The sequence below is a fragment of the Nannospalax galili genome, unplaced genomic scaffold (genome assembly GCF_000622305.1).
Source record: "Nannospalax galili isolate Female #2095 unplaced genomic scaffold, S.galili_v1.0 scaffold1124, whole genome shotgun sequence".
NCBI lineage: Eukaryota > Metazoa > Chordata > Mammalia > Rodentia > Spalacidae > Nannospalax > Nannospalax galili.
In genome coordinates, this window is record NW_008351693.1 from 1,051,490 (window position 1) to 1,070,431 (window position 18,942).

The following is an 18,942-nucleotide window of genomic DNA, read 5'->3' on the forward strand; positions in this document are numbered from 1 at the left end:
TTCTGCCCTGGAGCCCTTAAAGTGGGGGGCGTTGGGCCGGAGGGTAAGGGCCTTTTCCTGGCCCATCTCCCTGGTCCCAAGAGTTTGGCCCCCCCCCCCCCGCCCCCGGGTCTTTTTGAGACAGGGCCTCCCTGCAGCCCCAGCTGGCCTGGAACTCATGATGTAGACCCGGCTGGTCCCAAGAGTTTCAGGTCTTCTTTCCAGCACCCTTCCTTCCCGCTGTCACTGCCATTTCAGAAGGCCACTCTCACACCCCGGCTGGAATACTGCAGCAAACATAGTATGCGTCCGGCCAGCACCAGGCTGATCTTGCCCACATCTTTCTCATGCAGGGATTTATTTCCTGTGCTCTATAGTCGGCTCCTGGCGTGCTCCACGGTTTGGGTCTGGGTCTGCGCTGCAGTCTGCTTCCGCTGTGTCCTACTGTCTGCTTCCGGCCGACCCTACAGTCTGCTTCCGGTGTGTCCTACAGTCCGCTTCCGGCGGACCCTACAGTCTGCTTCCGGCGGGTCCTCTACACGGTCTTCCGTAATTACCTCTCTCTTTTGCCAACACGCATCCACTTCCTACTGGTTTATGGCTCACCTTCTGCTGTGTAGGAGCTGCCTCCCTCTGTGGCCATGCACTTCCTGTTTCTTCCACTGGACAGCCCTCTGCATCTCTGCATAAAAGTGCGCTCCTCCCTTCCCCCCTTCTCTTCCCGTTCCTCCCTATGTCTCCCATGTCCTCCTGAGGGCTGACACATCACCAGTCTGTTATTTTTATTTAGATTTGGAACACACTGCTATATAATATTGTCATCTTGGAAATAAAAAAGAAACACGGAATGTTGGAAGGAATTGTCTTGTAAATCCGAACAGTCCTTCACAGAGCCTAAAACACTATCTGGATAAGTGCGTAAAGATAATATTGATCGATTTATAAAAATTAATATACACAGATTGCCAGGAACATAACTATTACACTAAGCAAGGTTGCAGTTATTCCAATTACTTTTTACTTAAATATAATCAAATCAAAGTACTATATTCAGAGTTAAAAGACAATATAACATCAAGAGGCTTAAAGCAACCTAGGAGTCCCCTGTCTCCGGCAGGCAAACATACTTTTGTTTACTGTTGTTGCCTTTATTGGTAACATACCTTTACTGTTATTCCTTGATGACTTAGCTCTAGAGTTCATTTCCTACACCCTTTTCATCTGTCACTGGGATTCCTCCAATAACACTGCATCGCTTTCCATTAAATGATCAATTCTCTTCCACACCGTCCTGCTCTTGTGATATGGTGATGCTGTTTTCTTCTATTTCTCTGAAGATGTATTGGATGGATGAAGTGTTTTCTCTCCTTTCCCGCATATCCCCGCTGTGTCTCCCTTTTTCTGGTTATGGTGCACACGTGTTCATGTTGAACGAGCTCCTCTCTGTACACCAGGGTCTGTTTCCCACTTTTCCTTCCCAGAGCTCACCAACATAACAACAACAACAAAAAAATTATAACCACAAAAGAGGATGTTAACAAGAGCAGCCAGAAATGGTAAGAGATGCCAACAAAATTTTGGAAGACAGGCAGATGGGAAACAAGTGACTAATCTAAGGGGAAGAGGAAGTCTTTAAAATGTATGAAAGGAGATTATGAGCAAGAAAAAAAAAAAAGCAGAAGGCTGGTGAGGGTTGGGATTTGAGTGTGCCTGCGGTGACTGAGTATCAGATTCAGTGCAAGGTTGCCCCAAAGAGAGCCATGTTCTCATCTCTAGTCACAGGACAGCTCTGTCACTGGCGCCACACACAGGGCAGGGCAAGGCCATGCAGAGTGTCAGGGTCTGATAGCCTGTGGATGGGCTTCCAACCCATGTTTGGCTCCTACCTCACCTTGGCTGTGTACCTGGGGTTATGAGCAGAGTTTCTGCTACGAACCTATAGTTTCTGCTAGATGATGAGGCCCTTACACCCAGTTCCTCAGCATGTGTCTGTATTGGGAAATAAAGACTCTTAAAGAGGCAATTAAGGTAAAATTAAGTTACAGGGCAGACCTTAATCCAATAGGACTGGTATGGTTACAGAAAGAAGCAATTAGGACGCAGACACTCACAGAGTGACACAGTGAAGTCACAGGGAGAAGAACACCTCAGAGGAAACTAACATCACCAGATTCCATCCTGAGCTTTTGGCCTCCAGAATGGTGAGAAAAAGGATTATTTTTTTCTGCTTAAACCACCTGGTTTGTGGGACTATTTCATGGTGTTTCAAGCAAACATATACAGTTGATGTTTTTGTATCCTGAGTTTTTTCTATTTTGTTTTTGCAAAGAAAAAAAGCCCTTAAAATTTTTCTTAGAGGGTGGGCACAAACAACCACACATAGGTATTGCCAGGGAGGGGCCAGCTCTTCCATAGACCAATGTAAGACATTCGTATTTGGTGCTGAGACTTGCACTGATAGTTACAGCAGGTGCACAGAGACGCCATGCACTAAGACTCCAACCCTTGCCAGGGCTCTGCTGTTTCTCTTGCTCATAATCTTTTTACACATTTTAAAGACACCTCCTCTTCCCCCTTAGGCTACTCACTGTTTCCCATCTGCCTTCTGTCTTAAGACAGGCAGATGGGAAACAAGTGACTAATCTAAGGGGAAGAGGAAGTCTTTAAAATGTATGAAAGGAGATTATGAGCAAGAAAAAAAAAAAAGCAGAAGGCTGGTGAGGGTTGGGATTTGAGTGTGCCTGCGGTGACTGAGTATCAGATTCAGTGCAAGGTTGCCCCAAAGAGAGCCATGTTCTCATCTCTAGTCACAGGACAGCTCTGTCACTGGCGCCACACACAGGGCAGGGCAAGGCCATGCAGAGTGTCAGGGTCTGATAGCCTGTGGATGGGCTTCCAACCCATGTTTGGCTCCTACCTCACCTTGGCTGTGTACCTGGGGTTATGAGCAGAGTTTCTGCTACGAACCTATAGTTTCTGCTAGATGATGAGGCCCTTACACCCAGTTCCTCAGCATGTGTCTGTATTGGGAAATAAAGACTCTTAAAGAGGCAATTAAGGTAAAATTAAGTTACAGGGCAGACCTTAATCCAATAGGACTGGTATGGTTACAGAAAGAAGCAATTAGGACGCAGACACTCACAGAGTGACACAGTGAAGTCACAGGGAGAAGAACACCTCAGAGGAAACTAACATCACCAGATTCCATCCTGAGCTTTTGGCCTCCAGAATGGTGAGAAAAAGGATTATTTTTTTCTGCTTAAACCACCTGGTTTGTGGGACTATTTCATGGTGTTTCAAGCAAACATATACAGTTGATGTTTTTGTATCCTGAGTTTTTTCTATTTTGTTTTTGCAAAGAAAAAAAGCCCTTAAAATTTTTCTTAGAGGGTGGGCACAAACAACCACACATAGGTATTGCCAGGGAGGGGCCAGCTCTTCCATAGACCAATGTAAGACATTCGTATTTGGTGCTGAGACTTGCACTGATAGTTACAGCAGGTGCACAGAGACGCCATGCACTAAGACTCCAACCCTTGCCAGGGCTCTGCTGTTTCTCTTGCTCATAATCTTTTTACACATTTTAAAGACACCTCCTCTTCCCCCTTAGGCTACTCACTGTTTCCCATCTGCCTTCTGTCTTCCAAAATTTTGTTGGCATCTCTTACCATTTCTGGCTGCTCTTGTTAACATCATCTTTGTGGTTATTTTTTTTATTCCTTTATTATTATACCAGTGGTTTCTGGGAAGGAAAGGAAATAAACATGAGTGTAACAGCACTTTACTTAATGTTAAAAATTATAGGAGCTTGAGGGATGGCTCAGAGGTTAAGTGCACTGGCCGTTCTTACAGAGGATCTGGGTTTGGTTCCCAGCAACCACGTGGTAGCTAACAACTGTCTGTAACTCTGGTTCCAGGGGAATCAAACACTCTCTTCTGACCTCTGCAGGACTTGCATGACATGGGTGCACTTACATACATGCAGGCATTAGACTCATATACATAAAATTAAAAAATAAAGTATTAAAAATTATAAAATAAGTATTTCCAATAAAGTTTTTAAAAGCAAGATTAATTGTGGGACTTGTTAAGTCCCACTTCTGATTAAAATATTATTTGGAATGGTTTTAATTAAAAATATTTTTCTGTAAGTGTGTGTGTGTGTGTGTGTGTGTGTGTATGTGTGTGTGTATGAACATGCCATGGCCTACCTGTGGAGGTCAGAGGACAACTTGCAGGAGTCAGTTCTCTCCTTCACCCAGTGGGTCCCAGAGATTGAACTTGGGTTTTTAGGGTTAGCAGTGGCACCTCCCCCACTGAGCCATCTTGCCTGCCCCATACACAGTAACTTTTATCAATTTCACATTGATATGGTTTACTTGAAGATTTTAAATTGAATTAATAAGTAGTTATCATGTAAAAATTGGCATAATTCTAGACCAAATTCTTTCTCATTTATAAAGAATATAATCAATACATCAGAAATTATCTAACTAAATATTATAATATAAACTGACTGTTTATCAGAGCATTTATTGAGTGGGTAAGATGTTCAGAACAGGACAGTTTTTTTTCAGTGACGGTGACATCTGCTTTCATAAAGGTAAACTAATGGGTAGGTGGGATGGCTCAGTGGATCAAGGCACTTGCTGGAAACCTGAAGACCCAAGTTCAATTTCCAAGACTTTCATGGGGGGTGGGGGGTGGAAGGAGAGAACTGATTCGTAGAAGTTATCCTTTAACTTCTACATCATGCCCTGGCATGCTACCCCCGCCCCCCACAAAAAATAAGTGTAATTTAAGAAATTTTAGTAAAGGTAAACTGAAACTTCATGATGTCTATGTGTATTTCTGTTTTAACCTTCTCTCCTTGTTCCGACCTGCAACGATAGCTATTTTGGCCAAATGTTAGCACTAGACATCAAATTCATACTCTGCACATTAAGCAGCCTCTAGACTTTGCTTTCTCTTCTTCACTATGTAATTTAAAATAAGTTCCTAAGAGATTCTGATTCCCTTTCTCCATGGGTTGCCTATTACGTGGCCATGTGAACTGCCAACTTTTTTTTCCAGGAGGGTTACTAAAGAGGGCATATAAACAATGACAGTCATTATGGCTTCCTTACCATGTGCATGGTCTAATGCTCCAAGAGATCAGTGTTCACTTTTATATTTATATTCTGAATAAGTCCTTCGCAAAATATTGCCTTTGCCAAGTTAAAGTTGATTTTAAAAATTGTATTTGCAAATGTTACATGCAGGTATGAAGGAAAGTTTTCAACCAGAATGCAAATCTTTTCTGTCTTTTTGGTTAATTTTGTGTGCACTTACATGACTTTTGCATATTTTAAACACGTGACCAATGAGTTGTCATGTTTTTGTGTTCTCTTCCATGGTACATGGGTCAGGAATTGTTTCAGGGCATGATATTTGATTTGTTTTGTACGCCTATCACAAAATACCAGCAACTGAGTGTTCTTTAAGAAAACTTTTATTTAGAGCAGTTTTAGAGGTTAAAGATCCAGCTTTTTGGTCTCTGGCTAGAGCTTCCTGATATTCAGCCTCCCCAGGCTACATCCAGTTAGGGGACAGAGCTAGGTCACATAACCAGACCAGTCATTTCCACTTTTACTCCACAATCACCCCACAGTTCTGCCATCTGCCATCATTTCTACTAACGGAGTCGCCATCACCTAACACTACAAAGGTTTCTGGGTTAGAGGATGCTTAGTTCGACAGGTGCTCTCTGCACTCTGAGTTCACTTTCATAGTGACTGTTGGCATTGGGTTATTCCTGGCTTTCCTTAGGGGATGAGCAGGCGTGTCCATGCTGTCTTATTTCTCTTCCTGCCCTTTGCTTTTGCTGGCTCTCTCTCCTTTTCTGTTTTCTTGGTGCATTGTTTCAGAAGTAGTAACAGGGGGAGCAAAGAAAATTTAAATCTCTTTAACCCAGATGAGTCATTTGATCAGAGTCTCAGCTTCCTCAAACTACCAAGTTAATACTGTCCACCTACAGTTCAAAGAATGGAAATAAAATCTGTAAAACAACTCACACAATGCTTTGTGGGTAAGTTCTCAATAGGCGTGCTAGCTGGGATTGTCCCTGTCTCTATGCAGCTCTGCAATACTGCTGCATAGAACATGATGGCCCTTTGAATAATTCTGTTCCAAGCCTTCAATTATCTTTCATAACAATGGCACCACGTTTATATTGTTGACTGCAGTTTATCGGTATCCTCCCCAGCTGTCAACGCAAAGCTTCACTTTTGATAGTGTAATTAGCTGTAGAGTGGTACTGTGCATTTTCGTTAGTTAATATTTCCTTGATTGCCAGCTGAGCTTGAACATATTTTTCTCTAAATGGTATCTGTTCATGTTGATCTGACAGTGGGAACTTGTCGCTATGCTTACACATTGTTTAAATGTGAAGTTTAGAGATAAGTATCACTTTCATCATAGCTCTGGTGTAACATGTTTAATATTTTAATAACGAAGTTCAGGAACTTATTCTCTCTTTTATTGACATGGTAGTTAAGGGAACCATATTTCTCTTAAGAACTGTTTAACTATACCACAATTCATTTTAAATATATTTTTAAAATTCATTACTTTTATTTTTATTTTATGTATATGAGTGTATTGCCTGCATGTGTGTGAGTGCACCCATGTCATGCAATGCCTGTGGAGGTCAGAAGAGGGCATTGGATCCCCTGGAACTGGAATTTTGGATGGTTGTTAGCTGCCATGTGGGTGCTGGGAATTGAACCTGGGTCCTCTGCAAGAGCAGCCAGTGCTCTTAACTGCTGAGCCATCTCTGCAGCCCCTGAATTCATTTTTTATTCTAAACTCTTTCCACATTTTTAGCAGCTTCATGTATCTGGATGGAGTGCCTGTAATTTATGGTAAAACACTGAATTATTTTTTTCTTTGATTGACAGCCAGTCATTCTGCAGAGCTTTTACAACATTTAAAAATATTTGATTCAGCACACCTACATTTTGCATTGTATAACTTTATTTTATTAACTTCTTTACATATTTGATATTATACTTTGATATTTTTGATTGAAACTGTACCAGCCTTGAGTGTTTTTAAAAATTAAGGCCAGAAGCAAGGCACATATTGTGTTTTCTTCAAATTGTTTTTTATTTCTCCTATTAAGATTTGGTAATTTTATTTGTGCCAGAGAATGCCACATTAGCATAACCAGCAGATATTTTTTATTGTTGAAATGAGTGTTCTGTTCATCTGATGACCACGTTATGAAATGTTCTAGATGATCACAAATAGCTTTTAGCATATTACCCTGGATTTCCTAGCCATAAATGTTTTGAACATTGTGATTCTTTCCTCTCTTCATTCCTCAATACCCCATTTAAAAATATTTTATTTATTATTTTTATTTTATGAGTGTATTGTCTGCATGTGTGTGAGTGCACCCATGTATGTTGTTCAGTGCCTATGGAGGTCAGAAGAAGGCATCAGATCCCTTGGAACTGGGGTTACACATGGTTGTTAGCGACCATGTAGGTGCTGTGAACTGAACCTGTGTCCTCTGCAAGAGCAGCCAGTGCTCGTAACTGCTGAGCCATCTCTCCAGTCCTTAATATCCCATTTTTAATGGCATCACAATAGCAGGCATCTTTCATAATATGCTAAGCTTGAGTACAACACACTGTGTTTTTGGTTTGTATGGCAATGTGTACTTTATGCCCTTGTTAAGAATTTTCACTCTTAAGCTGGGTGTGGTGGCTCATGCCTTTAACCTCAGCACTGAAGAGGTAGAGGAAAGTGGATCTCTGTGAGATTGATGTCTATATAATAAGTTCCAGACCAGCTGGGAAACAAAATGCCCAAACAAATAAAAAATAGCCTCTTGCCCCCAAACAAAACAAAGATTTTTGACTATTTTCTAATATGATTTAAAAAGGATCATTTTATGCGTGTGTGTAAACTTTGCTTTCAAAACATCTAGAGAAACATGTAATTTTGTCAAATGTCTTTTGGAGAAATCTACTTATACATTGATCTCAAGATTTTGTTAATCATTGCGTTGATATTTACATAATTTTCTAGAGATATGGTTCATTTAGTTATGGGAAATGAATTGATGACTATATTCATTTATTCTCTCATTTAGGCTCATAAGTGGGCTGTCTACACAAGAATCGTACTTCAAAGCAATAAACTCGCTAGTTAGGCTTAAGGTGACCGTACTTCAAGAATCCTGGAATGCTAGCTAAGAGGTATTTTTAAAATATTTTGTTATTTTTATTTTATGTGTATGAATGTATTGCCTGCATGTGTGTAAGTGCACCCACGTCGTGCAATGCCCGTGGAGGTCAGAAGAGGGCATCGGATTCCCCTGAAATTGGAGTTAATAGGTTGGTAGCCACCATGTGGGTACTGGAAGCTGAACCCAGGTGCTCTGCAAAAGCAGCCGGGCTCTTAGCCCTTGAGCCATCTCTTCAGCCCTGACGGGTATTTTTATTGCATCTCAGGATTTGATCTCTGAGAGAATATTCACACTCCACATTGACTCTCGGCTAACAATCAAGGAAACTGAGGTCTCAAGATGTTAATGACTTGCTCACAAGCCCATCGGTGATTAGTGGTACAAAGAAGATCACATATGTGGAAATTGTGTTTCGTATCCTTAGAAGACATAGCAGTAGGTTCCGGGATTTCGGCTCAGTGGGCGAACTGTGTAGAAGAACCTGAGTTTGGATCTCTAGCAGCATGTAAACAAAGCTGGGTGTGGTGGCATGGGTCTGTAACCCCGGGGCTGGGGGTAGGGTGGATCCTGGCCAGCCAGGAACTCCAGGTTCAGTGAGATCCTGCCTTTAAGAAATAAGGAGAGGGGTTAAGAGACCTGTGCATGTGCACGCACAGATGCACACACTCATAGTCACATGTACGCACACATTCTTACAACACACACAAAGACAGAACTATATTAAAATCTATTATTTCACTGAGCATAATCTAGACAGACAAAAAGATGAAAGAATCAGGAAATGAGTCTTATGAGAAAAATGTAAAAGAAACTAGATTCATCTAGCTTATGGGGGTGGCAAGATTGAAAAGACTTAATATTATCTTTTGTGCAGAAAAATAAAAAAGAATTCCTAAAGAAAGGAACATCTGAAAATCTGTTTATACAAAGGTTCCCGAGGAACTGCTGTGACAAGTCTGAGGCCTTCAGGTGATGGAGCGCCCCACTGCCTGCCAGCATCTCTGTGTTAAAGGTGGACAGAGGGGAGGAGTGTGCACTGGGGAGGCCTGGTGTGCAGTCCCTGATGTAATAACTGAGTTTAAGTTACTTGAAGTTTTAGTGACTTTAATGCTATCTGCTGCTCTTGGGAAGGCTGTTTCCACATCAACATGGAATTTACTTTGCTTCATTAAGATGCTACTCTTGGACAATGGAGTAGTTCTGGAATCTAGCTAAACGTATACAACAGAGACCACGGAGTACTCTGGTGGAAATAACAGGAATATCGTGGTTATGGTCAGACAGAATTATTTGGGCACCCTGCAGATTTATGAGCTGAAAAAAGTGTTCAGAATTCCTTCTGTTCAGAGCTCTGTTGAGCAAACCTCTGTACAGTCAAGAGTGCCACACCTGGTAACGACATTTGCAGCTGCCTGTTGGCACCACTGTCACCCACCTGTCTTTGAAAGCAGGTCTCATTTGTTCTGGGAAGCCTCTGGTGCTGAACACAGTGTCTAAATCATACGTTCCCTGTTTTAAATATCTTGAAGAAACAAGTGGATGACTAGAATCTGAGATAAGTTCTTTCTTGTTGCAATAGCAAAATACCATAGACTCAGCAGCTTATAAACAACAGGGGTTTATTTCTCATGGTTCTGGGAGTGGGACCCACTGTATGGTTTTCAGGGTCATCTTCTTACTGTAAAGTCGCCTAGTATAGGGGAATGCAAGCTCTCTGAGGTCCCCAGGGCTCATCCTAATGGAGTATCAAACACTCCACCTCTAATACCATCACAATGGGGGTGGGCAGAAGGTTAGTTTCACTACATGAATATGCGAGTTTTAGCACGAGCTAAACTCAATCTCTCAGCTAGGAAAATTTCCTTTATTATTATCCTGAGAAATATTTAGCTTTAAAGTCTTACTAGAACTAAACGGTAAGTTGGATTCTGTCTTGTCATCATTTTTCAAGAAAAATATTTATTTAGTGTTGTGTGTATGTGTGCACAACTGGAGGTCAGAGGACAACTTGGTCAAGTTGGTGCTGTGAGTCCACCTTCACATGGGGATAAACTCAGGTCATCAGGCTTGGTAAGCACCTTTACCTGCTGAGCCATCTCAACAGTCCAGAGTTCACCTTTTCTGTGTCACCTCTTATGAGTGCCCACCATTGGTCTAAACTCGAACCACATCATACTGGCCAATTCTATGGCAATGCTTCTTAAACTTTTCTACTTGTGGCCCTCAGGGCTTATGACACTGGTTATGGCTGATAGCGAGTGGCTGATAAACATTTGAGAGGCAGACTGAATATGTTCTAGATGAATCAGGACAGGCAGGAAGCACAAGGTGGGAAATGCAGGCTCTGAGTCAGTTACTCTTCTAGACCCTTCTCTTTGACTTACTTAGTTGTAGGCCATTTGGCAGTCATGTGACCTCTTGGAACCACATGTTCTGGTTTATAAAGAGATCACAATAGTGCTGACCTCCTAAGGTTTGCTGGGGATGGGCTGTGGAACGTTTAACACAGTGCCTGGTGCTGAGCAAGTATTTGAAAAATGTGATTGTCAGGAAGTGGAGCACTGAGAGCCGAGTTTAGAATTCCCCTGTTCTTGCACTTTCTTTCAGATTGCAGGGCCCCAGGGTGACAGTGGGCTCAGCAATTCCTTCCGCCACCCCAGCCCTGCTGCGGAGGATACCAAACAGGACTGCACCCTCCAGCCCTCACATTTCAGCTGGCTCATTCTGCACTGGCCTTCTGAACACTTGGAAATACTCCACTCTGCAGGCTCAATGGGAACATTTAGGAGGCTGTCATTAATAATTATTAGTTCCTTGGAACCCTGCAAGCTGTTGACAGGCTACAGAGGCAAGCTGAAAGCCCTGTTTTCTCACAAGGAATAATCAAACATGTTTTAGATTCCATTGGCTTTCAAGACAGTCCTGTGTGAATGGCAAGCTTTGAGCACTGACCTAGATTCAGAGTCAGTACTTACATTTTTAAAAATTAATATTTTATTATTTTATGTGCATGAGTGTATTGCATGCATGCAAGTGCTCCCATGTCATGCAGTGCCTGTGGAGTTCAGAAGAGGGCGTTGGATCCCCTGGAACTGAAGTTATGGTTGGATATTAGCTGCCACATGGGTGCTAGGAATCAGTCAGTGCTCTTAACCACTGAGCCATCTCTCCAGCCTCCCCTCCTCTCCCCCCCTTTTTTTTTTTTTTGAGACAGGCTCTCCCTGTATCCCCCAACTGGCCTGGATCTTGCTACATAGACCAGGCTGGCCTTGATCTCACAGAGAGCCACCTGCCTCTGTCTCCCAAGTGCTGGAATAAAAGAGTTAAAATCACGTTCCATGGAAGTATTTACGCCTTTTAGGTTCATCCCTCTTACAAGTTACAATCTGAGATATGCCCTTGCCACGGAAGATAGAGAGCAGACCTGAAGTGTGTTCCGCCTGTTTTGTCTCCTAACAATTCTTTTGTTTTCATATTTCAACTTGGACACCCTGTCCACAAAGTCAGAAATTCACGCCATAGAACATTCTCCTGCATTCCCAAATTCACTGCCTCTGCAGAGTGCCTGTTGCCACCATGAAGGAAAGTTACCTGATGACTAGGACATTCCTCTGTCTCAGTCCACAGGGCAATCATCCCTCTGACAGCTGCTGCCAGCAGAGAAGGGAAGCAGGGCCTCCAAAGCCGCTTCCTTCTGGGGTCTTCGATAATGACCATGATTAATGACAGGCTCCAGAGGGGTCTGAAGATGTCAACTGCATCCAGTCCCCGGGGCTGCTTCTCTGTGAGGGGGCATCCATCTAAAAGGGTCCACCATGGCTGATCCAAAGCAAGGGATCTCTGTCACACAGGCCTCCTTCTTTTCCCCACTGGTCCTTCTCATGCTGGGTCAGCAAGCCACAAAGGTCAAAGGGTATATGGCATGCTTGGGCCACAAGACCATGGAATGCTGTAATATGGATGATGGGATTGGAGAGTGAAATGAAGAAACATGGTGTTAACAGAATGGGAAACCACGTGTTCTTTCCTGTACCTGTTGTGATGCACTTCTGTTCTGACCTCTCGAGATTGCGAACACGTGCCCATCTCATAAGAATGGCTAGAATAACAACCCATCTGTTTTAGTTTGTCTCTTATTGCTGTGACTAAGTACTCTGACCAATACCAACTTGGGGAGGAAAGGGTTTATTCAGCTTACATCTCCCAGGTCACAGTTCATCAGGGATCCCAAGGTAGGAACTCAGGGCGGGAACCTGGAAGCAGGAGCTAAAGCACAGGCCATGGAGGAATGCTGCTTACTGGCTTGCTCTCCTGCTCAGCCTGCTTTCTTACGCAACACAGGCCCACCTGCCCAGGGGTGGCACCACCCACAGTGGGCTGGGCCCTCCCACATCACTCAACAATCAGAAGATGCCCCTCAGACATGGCCACAGGCCAGTCCAATAGAGGCAATTCCCCAGTTGAGGCTCCCTCAGCCCAGGTGTGTCAAGTTGACACTAAAGCTATCTAGCACACCACCCCACACCCAAACACTGCTTATGGACTATGCTGTTTTCGTCATTCAAATCTGCCCCAATTTTATGTCCTAAGAGACCTAAAAACCCTCCTCAGCCTAGAGATTCTAACACTTGAGTTTCTTCAACTCTAGACCTTTGCAGCTCTGACTCCCCAGAGTGATCCCTAGTTCCACCTGCATACCTGTCCGCTGTCCTCTGCTGACACTGGTTTCTCCCAGCTTCCTCATAACTCGAATCTGGCTTTACAGATTAATCTCTACATCTTTAATTGACCAGGGCTCACCTTAAAATTCCATTACACTATCCCCAATGAGGCAACATTCTCAACAGCAAGTTCCCATCTCCTCCCCCATCCTTTGTGCTCACATGTTTAATTCCCCCTTTACACAAGTGATAAGACTTATAGTTACATAGGCATATCAATTTTGGTTTAGTCAGTTTTCTGAATCTTTAAAAACAAGAAAAATCGGACCTTCGAGATGGCTCAGCAGGTAAGTTCTTGTCATGCAAGCCTGATGACCTGAATTCCATCCATGAAGCTCACTGTAGAAAGAGAGCAGCTTTCAAAAAGTTATCCTATGACCTCCTCACACTCAATGTGGCACTTGTGGTGGGACCATAGCTATGCCATGTTACAAGCAGGCCCCAGCTACACCCAGTAGTTATAGCTAGAGGCAGTTAACTTAAATATGGGAATGAAAAGAAAAAAAGTTTGACCCTGCTGTACCACAGTGTGGGCTTGAGAACAGGCCAGCTTGCACCTGGTTACCTTTGCTAACAGCAGATTTATGGCTTCTGTAGGTTTTGATTGGCTTGTTCTTGCAGAATAGTAATTGTCTTAAAGAATAGAAATCATTGGGGGGCTTTCCACCCCTAAGCTTGGGAACTTAAACTTTTCACCCCTGGATGTAGTTTTTCTGTATAAAAGCTTACCTTAAGGACAGCTTGGGACTCCACTTGGGGGCCAAATGCCCAGTGTAGTTGCTAGCAAGCTAAAATATATATACAAAGACTTTTCTTTTGGCATTTTTTTCCAGGTCTGAGTGGTCTTCTCTGCTGAGAAATATCACAACACACTCACACATCATACATACATAATAATAATAAAAGAAAATTAATTATCATTTATCTTATTGCATTTTAAGCTCTCTTTATGTGCTTTTAAGTTTCTGTCTAATATCATATTTCTTTACCTGAAGAAGTTCTGGTACCACTTACTGTATTATATGTCTACTAGCTGTGAAGTATTTTCGCTAAGTATATAATTCTTGGTTAATTTTTAAAATTTATGTCCTTCAAAGACATTATTTCATTGTCTTCTGGCTTACAAGGTTTTCCTTCTTTTTTTCTTTCATTTATTTATTTACTTATTATTTATTTATTATTTTTTGAGGGAGAGAGGCAGCCCTGGCTGGCCTTAACCTCACAGAGTTTGAAACTTGTGTTATGGACAGTTGTTAGCCATCATGTGGGTGCTGGGTTCTGAATCTGGGTCCTCTGCAAGAGCAGCCAGTGCTCTAAATCGGGGAGCCCCTGTGCTGTTTTGTGCTGTGCCTCAGATAGCTTACGGGGATGTAAATTTGATGCATTCTGGAAACTGAGTTAGGGGGATTTAAGAGTGGCTTTATGATGACAAATGTCCTGGTGTTAAGGAGGCTCATAGAATGTCTGAATAAAATAGTTTCATGATATTTAGAAGAAGAACATTCTTAATGAAATGGCCTAAGTGCTATCGAGGGAGTATTTTCAGGTTGCTATAGGAACACAAAGGCGGAAGATTTCCTAAAGATTGTAGCATTCAAGATAAATCTAAGAGAGTAAACAGGCCTTCTCCAAGGGGAAAAGCATGCGGAAGAATATGTTTTATAAATGCACAGAAGAATGAAACTGTTATCCACGCAGGGAACCTCAGGTGTCTCATAACAGAAGAAAATGTACATGACAGAGAAAGGGTCATACTAAAAACCCCTCATTTTTCAAGAGATACCAGGGAAGCACTGAAGGATTGGGAGGAGTCAGATGACAAGAGGATACCTGTCACCCATAAACTATGGGGTGACAAAAGGGGAAAGCAGGAGTTATTGCAGTAATGCCAGCAGAAGGGAGAGTTGGGGCAGGAGACTAAATCACAGCCGAAGCGGGAGGAATGAAGGGCAGTCCCAACTGGAAGAGATCTCTAGAAGTAAGGATATCAAGAACTTGGCCACCAACTGGACCTAGTTGGGGGGCGGGGGGAGTGAGAGGTGGCCTGTGGGTTTTGGCCCCTGGCTCCTTAAATGGTGCTGACATTTATTGAGGTAAGAAATGTAGGGCGGGCTGGAGGATGAGCAAAAGCTGTAATTCAGTCTTGGAGGGCTGTGTTAAACTGTCCTGAGATGTTAAGAAGAGAGAGCCACATCCACAGGGAGTCAGAGGCGCAGCTTTGGAGCCTCCACAGAGAGTGTAGGACAAAGAGTTGAGCCGAGAGGCGAGCAGAAGGCCAGAGTCTGCGACGACGAAAGACAGCCACCAAGGGTGCGGACAGGAGCTGCTTCATGCCTGTGGGACAAGTGGCTGCCTCATCACTTGAAGTAAGTGATGTGATCACGTACTGTAGCTTTACTACAGAGCAATGCTATTAAATGGTGCCATTTATTGAAAGTGGCACTCTTGATAGGTCTTTTACCCGGGCTGACACTGTACAACCATCCCAGTAAATATAATGTCAAAATGCCTATGATTCTTTTCAGAACTCAAAGAGTAAAGGCAATCAAAGAGGACGCTCTCTAGGAAGCTACATGTACCATTGATCAAGACAGCATAATGAAAACCAGGAAGACAGGTTTTCAGTTTTTTTCTTGGCATGGAGTGCACTGAAGGGTTTGCGTCTTAGCTTGGTTTTACACCAGCTGTAGACTTGGTAGCTTCCTTTCTGTGGACATCAGTGAGAGGGCATCACTGGAGCATCCCTGCTCCCCAGTGAGTGTGAGGAGCAAAGAACGGAGCCTGAACCCCATTGCTGCAGACTCTGAGTCATGGCCATGGTCCCTAATGACTGTTCAGTGTGTAGGGTTGCAAGCAGCATAGACTGGTGATGCTTCCTTTGTGTTTGCATGGTGGGTCTAGGAGTCTAAAGTTGTGGCGAATGCCCAGCACTGGAGCATAATTTGCATGCTGTGGTTTTCGTAAGAAAACATTAAACATTAAAAAAATAACCATGAACTACTGCAATTGTCTCTAGTCAGGAAAGCACATAATTATTGATTTTTTACAATACATTGACCTTCACTCTCTTTTTGAGCATCCCAGAAGCAAATACTAACATGGTTCATCCACTTCCAAAGATGACAGAGCAGGTGTTCAGAGGGCTAGCCATTAGGTCACACTTGGAGAGCCAACCCCAGCCTTCCAGAGCTCCTTCTCCTTCACTGCACTGTCTCCTGAATGGAGCTGGCACTTGGTCTCTCTGATGATCCCAGCCTCTCTACAGAGCTGCATTCTGTGGTGTGACACTGAGAAGAGTAGCCGCCACGCAGCATCAACGAGCCATCGTGTCCCAGTTTTCTGATCTACTGCTAACCACACCGCACAAGTGTTAGAGTAGCAAAAACCCTCATAAATTTAACTGGCCAAGACTATAAAATCCCTAGTCTGTCTGTTGGAGGACCCACCTTTCCAGTCTCACTGGTCTATGATAGAACCACCCCTAGGAAGGCAGGGTCACCTTCGGTTATGCTAACTAGTTGGGTGGAGTACCTGGTGCATAAATGAGGAAGCAAATTTTTCCTGCCTGGAACTAACACAGACCCCACAGAACTGGACCAGCCATAGTCATGTAGGTCTCTGTAAGTCTGTCCACTTTCCTGAGTTCTTCAGGAAAGCATAATTTTCCATGTTCTTCTTGATAGGTTTGGAGGAGAGAGCGAGCGGGTGGAGGATGGAGAGCACAAGCGGATGGATGAGGCACTGAGGCACAGATGGAATTCTCAGCGGGATACAGATTTATTTCACACGGGGCACCTTTCCCTTGGGGAAGGGAAAGATGTCAGTGAAGGGAAAGATGTCAGGGAAGGGAAGGGAAAGATGTCAGGGAAGGGAAAGATGTCCGCCCACGAGTTGTGAGCTGGGACTTTATATATGGGGGCTTTAGGGTGTGGAAGGGGGGAATGTTTGGGGGAGAAATCAGGGAGGGGGAAGCCGGAAAAGCCTGGCTCCATTCAGTCTGCCAGGTGGGACTAGGGTCTGGAAGTGTTTACTTTTTCTCTCTTAAGATAAGAGAAAAGCTTGTTGTGATAAACAGTTTCTAAAATCTCTGGTTAACAGGTAGAATCTGCTTATCTTATCTTTGGAGATCAGAGGAGAGGCAGGCTGCTTCTCAGCAGAGTTTGTTTCCCTTGACTCCAAAGGTCAAGGTGAGGTCCCTGTTGGGGAGGGGGGAAACTGCTGCTATTTGGAACCCTAACACTTCTTCATGCCTTTCTTACAAAACATGCTTTCTTTAAGGCTTTGGGCTGTCTCTAGTATCTTGTATTTCTTTCTTTAAGGCTTTGGGCTGCCCCTAGCATCTTGTGTTTCTTCACTTTTTCTCTAAAGCTTCCTTCACCCAGCCGTGTGTCTGACCTCCATACAGGCTCTAAACCTGCCTGGCTCCATGGCTTTCTTTCCTTCTTCCCTCTATTCTCCTCCTCAAGGCAGCTGCCAGGATTACCAGCTCATCTTCCCTGAGGATTTTTCTTTAAGATTCTAATAAAATTGTAGAAGCTTCCATTTGGGTCCATTCTTAAATTCTTTTATGAATGAGACCAAGAACCCTCTAGGGGACCCTTTTTCTCCCCGTTTCACAAGGGTCCTACACAGGACCCAGGAGACAGCTTTGCACAGCAGCTGAAAATCTAGCTCATCAAAATATGTATGCATAATCAAGAGTTGGTGGAAAGAAAACCTCTTCCCACAATTCCCAACACATGAGAATGATATGGCAGGGCATGGAACTCCTGGGGAAGGATGGCAAAGTGTGATCGCCCTTTTCCACATGCCCCAGCATTAGGTCTTTTAGGCCTGGGTGTGAATCTTCTGCACTCACGCTGTTAACCCCTTTTGTACTCTCTGCACACAACACTAAGCGACCATGATACTCTTCAGAGTTCAAAAGGCTCACCTGCCTCCACGCAACCTCTACATGTGTTGCTGATCAAGTCTGGCACACCAGGTAAAGGAGTTCAGTGTTCCTGCTTCCAGTTTATGACCTGAGATATGCTGTGTTAGCTAGAAGCATCAAAAACATAAAGTCTGACTAGGCTTGAACCAGGGCACCTAGCTCTTCAGCTGAGTGAGCTGGCCCAGTCTCTTAGAGTCTCACTAGCCCCAGCTCCCTCGTCTGCTGTATAAAGTGACACTGATAAAACCTTATAACACAGCATTATTGAGAAGAGGAAAATGAGTTGAGTCACTGTGAACATTGCCCAACACAGAGCAAACAGCGGTGACCTTGACCTTGCTCATGGATCTGCATAAAGACTGTGTCTAAAGGAGGAGCACCAGTGTTAACAGTTGAATAAGAATGCACTATTGCTGGGTCTGGTGGTACATGCCTTTAATCCCAGCACTGGGGAGGCGGAACAGGAGGATCACTGTGAGTTCCAGACCAGCTTGTTTTACACAGTAAGATCCTGTCTCAATGAAACAAAATACAATAAAAAGATGTACTTATTAATATAATTAAAATTGTGAAACAAGGTATTCGCTGCTTTTTAGTCTATTATATACACCTTTTTTTCTTTTTCTTTTCTTTTTTTTTGTCTTTTTGAGACAGTCTCCCTATAGCCCTAGGCCACTAGCCTGGCATTCACTATGTAGACCAGGTAGGCCTGGATCTCACAGACATCCACCTGCCTCTGCCTCCGGAGTCCTTGGATTAAAGGTGTGCACCACCATGCTTGGCTCACACCCTTTCTTTAAAACAAAACTTTACTCACCAAAAATTATAGAAAAGGCTGTTCTTAAGAAAATACATATTTGGCTCCATCCATTTACCTGCAGATGGATCTAGAAACTGTTATATTAAGTGAAGTAACACAGACTCAGAAAAACAAACGACGTATGTTCTCCCTCATATGTGGCTCCTAGCACCAAATCCTTTTAAATTCCAGATCCTTTTAATAAGACGATGCTATACAGCAGTCCCTTCTGCATGAAATAACTACCATCATCACGACTTCAGCTGAGCCTGAT

General features: G+C 43.4%; 1 protein-coding gene and 1 long non-coding RNA gene across 6 annotated transcripts in view; one reads left to right on the forward strand and one right to left on the reverse strand.

Moving 5' to 3' along the window:
- LOC103746462 overlaps positions 1 to 8,972 on the forward strand; it is a 15,257-nt gene extending 6,285 nt beyond the window's left edge. The window contains exons 4-5 of the long non-coding RNA XR_607799.1: positions 8,120 to 8,225; positions 8,481 to 8,972. This is a non-coding gene — a long non-coding RNA (uncharacterized LOC103746462). The remainder of the gene's footprint in view (positions 1 to 8,119; positions 8,226 to 8,480) is intronic.
- Ak5 (adenylate kinase 5) overlaps positions 1 to 18,942 on the reverse strand; it is a 272,457-nt gene that overhangs the window by 134,275 nt on the left and 119,240 nt on the right. The window lies entirely within an intron of this gene.